We start from the raw sequence: 8017 nt of genomic DNA on the forward strand, positions 1-8017 counted from the left end.
CATTCAAAGATTCAATCGCTACTCATTAAAACACTCTTTGTGATATGAAATGGAACTCGAATAAGTTTAACTCAAAACTCTCAATTTCTTTCAAAGATTCAATCTTTATGCATTAAAAAGGTCAGGTGACATAACAGGTAAGTTGATTGAGGTATTTTCATTCAAAGATTCAATCTTTGCTCATTAAAACACTCTTTGGGACGTCAAAGGGAAACCGAATAAGTTTAACTCATAACTCTCAATTTCTATCAAAGATTGAATCTTTATGCATTAAAAAGTTCAAGTGACATAACAGGTACCCTGATTGTGGTATTTTCATTCGAGAATTCAATCTTTACTTATTCAAACACTCTTTGTGACGTCATAGGGAACTCGCATAAGTTTAACTCAAACCTCTCATTTTCCTTCAATGATTCAATCTTTATACATTAAAAAGGTCACGTGACATGACAGGTACCTTGATTGAGGTATTTTCATTCAAAGATTATATCTTTACTCATTAAAACACTCTTTGTGACGTCGAAGGGAACTCAAATAAATTTAACTCAAAACTCTCATTTTCTTTCAAGGATTCAGTCTTTATACATTAAAAAGGTCTACTGGCATAGCAGGTATCTTGATTGAGGTATTTTCTTTCAAAGATTTAATCTTTACTCATTATTACACTCTTTGTGACGTCAAAGGGAACTCGAATAAGTTTAGCTCAAAACTCTAAATTTCTTTTAAATATTTAATTTTTATACATTTAAAAAGCCTAGTGACATAATAGGTACCCCAATCGAGGCATTTTCATTCAAAGATTCAATCTCTGCTCATTAAAACATTCTTTGTGACGTCAAACGGAACTCGAATAAGTTTAACTCAAAACCCTCATTTTCTTTCAATGATTCAATCTTTCCGCATTAAAAAGGTCAAGTGACATAACAGGTAAGTTGATTGAGGTATTTTCATTCAAAGATTCAATCTTTACTCATTAAAACACTCTTTGGGACATCAAAAGGAAACCGAATAAGTTTAACTCAAAACTCTCAATTTCTGTCAAAGATTCAATCTTTATACGTTAAAAAGTTCTAGCGACATAACAGGTACCCTGATTGAGGTATTTTCATTCAAGAATTCAATCTTTACTTATTCAAACACTCTTTGTGATGTTAAAGGGAACTCGAATAAATTTAACTCAAACCTCTCATTTTCTTTCAATGATTCAATCTTTATACATTAAAAAGGTCACGTGACAAGACAGGTACCTTGATTGAGGCATTTTCATTAAAAGATTATATCTTTACTCATTAAAACACTCTTTGTGACGTCAAAGGTAACTCGAATAAATTTAACTCAAAACTCTCATATTCTTTCAAAGATTCAGTCTTTATACATTAAAAAGGTCTACTAACATAACAGGTACCTTGATTGAGGTATTTTCTTTCAAACATTCAATCTTTACTCATTATTACACTCTTTGTGACGTCAAAGGGAACTCGAATAAGTTTAGCTCAAAACTCTAAATTTCTTTCAAATATTTAATTCTTATACATTTAAAAAGTCTAGTGACATAATAGGTACCCTAATTGAGGTATTTTCATTCAAAGATTCAATCTCTACTCATTAAAACACTCTTTGTGACGTCAAACGGAACTCGAATAAGCTTGACTCAAAACTCTCATTTTCTTTCAATGATTCAATCTTTCCGCATTAAAAAGGTCAAGTGACATAACAGGTACCTTGATTGAGGTATTTTCATTCAAATATTCAATCCTTACTCATTAAAACGCTCTTTGTGACGTCAAAGGGAACTCGAATAACTGTAACTCAAAACTCTCATTTTCTTTCACAGATTCAATCTTTATGCGTCAAAAAGGTCAAGTGACATAACAGCTACCCTGATTGAGCTATTTTCATTAAAAGATTCAATCTTTACTCATTAAAACACTCTTTGTGACGTCTAAGGGAACTCGAATAAGTTTAACTCAAAACTCTTATTTTCTTTCAAAGATTCAATCTTTATACATTGAAAAGGTCAAGTGACACAACAGGCACCTTGAGTGAGCTATTTTCATCCAAAGATTCAACCTTTAGTCATTAAAACACTCTTTGTGACTCCAAAGCGAACTCGAATATTTTTAACTCAAAACTCTCATTTTCTTTCAAAGATTCAATCTTTATGCATTAAATAGGTCAAGTGACATAACAGGTACCTTGATTGAGGTACTTTCATTCAAAGATTCAATCTTTACTCATTGAAACACTCTTTGTGACGTCGAAGGGAAGTCGAATAACTGAAACTCAAAACTCTGATTTTCTTTCAAAGATTCAATCATTACGCGTCAAAAAGGTCAAGTGGCATAACAGGTACCTTGATTGAGGTATTTTCACACAAAGATTCACTCTTTACTCATTCAAACACTTTGTGTGACGTCAAAGGGAACTCGACTCTTATTTTTATTCCAAGATTCAATATTTATACACTAAAAAGGTCTAGTGACTTACCAGGTGCCTTGATTGAGGTATTTTCATTCAAAGATTCAATCTTTACTCATTAAAACACTCTTTGTGACGTCAAAGGGAATTCGAATAAGTTTAGCTCAAAACTCTCAATTTCTTTCGAAGATTCAATCCTTATACCTTAAAAAAGTCGAGTGACATAATAGTTACCATAATTAGGGTATTTTCATTCAAAGATTCAATCGCTACTCATTAAAACACTCTTTGTGATATGAAATGGAACTCGAATAAGTTTAACTCAAAACTCTCAATTTCTTTCAAAGATTCAATCTTTATGCATTAAAAAGGTCAGGTGACATAACAGGTAAGTTGATTGAGGTATTTTCATTCAAAGATTCAATCTTTGCTCATTAAAACACTCTTTGGGACGTCAAAGGGAAACCGAATAAGTTTAACTCATAACTCTCAATTTCTATCAAAGATTGAATCTTTATGCATTAAAAAGTTCAAGTGACATAACAGGTACCCTGATTGTGGTATTTTCATTCGAGAATTCAATCTTTACTTATTCAAACACTCTTTGTGACGTCATAGGGAACTCGCATAAGTTTAACTCAAACCTCTCATTTTCCTTCAATGATTCAATCTTTATACATTAAAAAGGTCACGTGACATGACAGGTACCTTGATTGAGGTATTTTCATTCAAAGATTATATCTTTACTCATTAAAACACTCTTTGTGACGTCGAAGGGAACTCAAATAAATTTAACTCAAAACTCTCATTTTCTTTCAAGGATTCAGTCTTTATACATTAAAAAGGTCTACTGGCATAGCAGGTATCTTGATTGAGGTATTTTCTTTCAAAGATTTAATCTTTACTCATTATTACACTCTTTGTGACGTCAAAGGGAACTCGAATAAGTTTAGCTCAAAACTCTAAATTTCTTTTAAATATTTAATTTTTATACATTTAAAAAGCCTAGTGACATAATAGGTACCCCAATCGAGGCATTTTCATTCAAAGATTCAATCTCTGCTCATTAAAACATTCTTTGTGACGTCAAACGGAACTCGAATAAGTTTAACTCAAAACCCTCATTTTCTTTCAATGATTCAATCTTTCCGCATTAAAAAGGTCAAGTGACATAACAGGTAAGTTGATTGAGGTATTTTCATTCAAAGATTCAATCTTTACTCATTAAAACACTCTTTGGGACATCAAAAGGAAACCGAATAAGTTTAACTCAAAACTCTCAATTTCTGTCAAAGATTCAATCTTTATACGTTAAAAAGTTCTAGCGACATAACAGGTACCCTGATTGAGGTATTTTCATTCAAGAATTCAATCTTTACTTATTCAAACACTCTTTGTGATGTTAAAGGGAACTCGAATAAATTTAACTCAAACCTCTCATTTTCTTTCAATGATTCAATCTTTATACATTAAAAAGGTCACGTGACAAGACAGGTACCTTGATTGAGGCATTTTCATTAAAAGATTATATCTTTACTCATTAAAACACTCTTTGTGACGTCAAAGGTAACTCGAATAAATTTAACTCAAAACTCTCATATTCTTTCAAAGATTCAGTCTTTATACATTAAAAAGGTCTACTAACATAACAGGTACCTTGATTGAGGTATTTTCTTTCAAACATTCAATCTTTACTCATTATTACACTCTTTGTGACGTCAAAGGGAACTCGAATAAGTTTAGCTCAAAACTCTAAATTTCTTTCAAATATTTAATTCTTATACATTTAAAAAGTCTAGTGACATAATAGGTACCCTAATTGAGGTATTTTCATTCAAAGATTCAATCTCTACTCATTAAAACACTCTTTGTGACGTCAAACGGAACTCGAATAAGCTTGACTCAAAACTCTCATTTTCTTTCAATGATTCAATCTTTCCGCATTAAAAAGGTCAAGTGACATAACAGGTACCTTGATTGAGGTATTTTCATTCAAATATTCAATCCTTACTCATTAAAACGCTCTTTGTGACGTCAAAGGGAACTCGAATAACTGTAACTCAAAACTCTCATTTTCTTTCACAGATTCAATCTTTATGCGTCAAAAAGGTCAAGTGACATAACAGCTACCCTGATTGAGCTATTTTCATTAAAAGATTCAATCTTTACTCATTAAAACACTCTTTGTGACGTCTAAGGGAACTCGAATAAGTTTAACTCAAAACTCTTATTTTCTTTCAAAGATTCAATCTTTATACATTGAAAAGGTCAAGTGACACAACAGGCACCTTGAGTGAGCTATTTTCATCCAAAGATTCAACCTTTAGTCATTAAAACACTCTTTGTGACTCCAAAGCGAACTCGAATATTTTTAACTCAAAACTCTCATTTTCTTTCAAAGATTCAATCTTTATGCATTAAATAGGTCAAGTGACATAACAGGTACCTTGATTGAGGTACTTTCATTCAAAGATTCAATCTTTACTCATTGAAACACTCTTTGTGACGTCGAAGGGAAGTCGAATAACTGAAACTCAAAACTCTGATTTTCTTTCAAAGATTCAATCATTACGCGTCAAAAAGGTCAAGTGGCATAACAGGTACCTTGATTGAGGTATTTTCACACAAAGATTCACTCTTTACTCATTCAAACACTTTGTGTGACGTCAAAGGGAACTCGACTCTTATTTTTATTCCAAGATTCAATATTTATACACTAAAAAGGTCTAGTGACTTACCAGGTGCCTTGATTGAGGTATTTTCATTCAAAGATTCAATCTTTACTCATTAAAACACTCTTTGTGACGTCAAAGGGAATTCGAATAAGTTTAGCTCAAAACTCTCAATTTCTTTCGAAGATTCAATCCTTATACCTTAAAAAAGTCGAGTGACATAATAGTTACCATAATTAGGGTATTTTCATTCAAAGATTCAATCGCTACTCATTAAAACACTCTTTGTGATATGAAATGGAACTCGAATAAGTTTAACTCAAAACTATCAATTTCTTTCAAAGATTCAATCTTTATGCATTAAAAAGGTCAGGTGACATAACAGGTAAGTTGATTGAGGTATTTTCATTCAAAGATTCAATCTTTGCTCATTAAAACACTCTTTGGGACGTCAAAGGGAAACCGAATAAGTTTAACTCATAACTCTCAATTTCTATCAAAGATTGAATCTTTATGCATTAAAAAGTTCAAGTGACATAACAGGTACCCTGATTGTGGTATTTTAATTCGAGAATTCAATCTTTACTTATTCAAACACTCTTTGTGACGTCATAGGGAACTCGCATAAGTTTAACTCAAACCTCTCATTTTCCTTCAATGATTCAATCTTTATACATTAAAAAGGTCACGTGACATGACAGGTACCTTGATTGAGGTATTTTCATTCAAAGATTATATCTTTACTCATTAAAACACTCTTTGTGACGTCGAAGGGAACTCAAATAAATTTAACTCAAAACTCTCATTTTCTTTCAAGGATTCAGTCTTTATACATTAAAAAGGTCTACTGGCATAGCAGGTATCTTGATTGAGGTATTTTCTTTCAAAGATTTAATCTTTACTCATTATTACACTCTTTGTGACGTCAAAGGGAACTCGAATAAGTTTAGCTCAAAACTCTAAATTTCTTTTAAATATTTAATTCTTATACATTTAAAAAGCCTAGTGACATAATAGGTACCCCAATCGAGGCATTTTCATTCAAAGATTCAATCTCTGCTCATTAAAACATTCTTTGTGACGTCAAACGGAACTCGAATAAGTTTAACTCAAAACCCTCATTTTCTTTCAATGATTCAATCTTTCCGCATTAAAAAGGTCAAGTGACATAACAGGTAAGTTGATTGAGGTATTTTCATTCAAAGATTCAATCTTTACTCATTAAAACACTCTTTGGGACATCAAAAGGAAACCGAATAAGTTTAACTCAAAACTCTCAATTTCTGTCAAAGATTCAATCTTTATACGTTAAAAAGTTCTAGCGACATAACAGGTACCCTGATTGAGGTATTTTCATTCAAGAATTCAATCTTTACTTATTCAAACACTCTTTGTGATGTTAAAGGGAACTCGAATAAATTTAACTCAAACCTCTCATTTTCTTTCAATGATTCAATCTTTATACATTAAAAAGGTCACGTGACAAGACAGGTACCTTGATTGAGGCATTTTCATTAAAAGATTATATCTTTACTCATTAAAACACTCTTTGTGACGTCAAAGGTAACTCGAATAAATTTAACTCAAAACTCTCATATTCTTTCAAAGATTCAGTCTTTATACATTAAAAAGGTCTACTAACATAACAGGTACCTTGATTGAGGTATTTTCTTTCAAACATTCAATCTTTACTCATTATTACACTCTTTGTGACGTCAAAGGGAACTCGAATAAGTTTAGCTCAAAACTCTAAATTTCTTTCAAATATTTAATTCTTATACATTTAAAAAGTCTAGTGACATAATAGGTACCCTAATTGAGGTATTTTCATTCAAAGATTCAATCTCTACTCATTAAAACACTCTTTGTGACGTCAAACGGAACTCGAATAAGCTTGACTCAAAACTCTCATTTTCTTTCAATGATTCAATCTTTCCGCATTAAAAAGGTCAAGTGACATAACAGGTACCTTGATTGAGGTATTTTCATTCAAATATTCAATCCTTACGCATTAAAACGCTCTTTGTGACGTCAAAGGGAACTCGAATAACTGTAACTCAAAACTCTCATTTTCTTTCACAGATTCAATCTTTATGCGTCAAAAAGGTCAAGTGACATAACAGCTACCCTGATTGAGCTATTTTCATTAAAAGATTCAATCTTTACTCATTAAAACACTCTTTGTGACGTCTAAGGGAACTCGAATAAGTTTAACTCAAAACTCTTATTTTCTTTCAAAGATTCAATCTTTATACATTGAAAAGGTCAAGTGACACAACAGGCACCTTGAGTGAGCTATTTTCATCCAAAGATTCAACCTTTACTCATTAAAACACTCTTTGTGACTCCAAAGCGAACTCGAATATTTTTAACTCAAAACTCTCATTTTCTTTCAAAGATTCAATCTTTATGCATTAAATAGGTCAAGTGACATAACAGGTACCTTGATTGAGGTACTTTCATTCAAAGATTCAATCTTTACTCATTGAAACACTCTTTGTGACGTCGAAGGGAAGTCGAATAACTGAAACTCAAAACTCTGATTTTCTTTCAAAGATTCAATCATTACGCGTCAAAAAGGTCAAGTGGCATAACAGGTACCTTGATTGAGGTATTTTCACACAAAGATTCACTCTTTACTCATTCAAACACTTTGTGTGACGTCAAAGGGAACTCGACTCTTATTTTTATTCCAAGATTCAATATTTATACACTAAAAAGGTCTAGTGACTTACCAGGTGCCTTGATTGAGGTATTTTCATTCAAAGATTCAATCTTTACTCATTAAAACACTCTTTGTGACGTCAAAGGGAATTCGAATAAGTTTAGCTCAAAACTCTCAATTTCTTTCGAAGATTCAATCCTTATACCTTAAAAAAGTCGAGTGACATAATAGTTACCATAATTAGGGATTTTCATTCAAAGAT

Source organism: Cornus florida, unplaced genomic scaffold, assembly GCF_030987335.1.
Source record: "Cornus florida cultivar Cherokee Brave unplaced genomic scaffold, ASM3098733v1 CherokeeBrave_3.0.0_Hap2_scaffold_9, whole genome shotgun sequence".
Taxonomy (NCBI): domain Eukaryota; kingdom Viridiplantae; phylum Streptophyta; class Magnoliopsida; order Cornales; family Cornaceae; genus Cornus; species Cornus florida.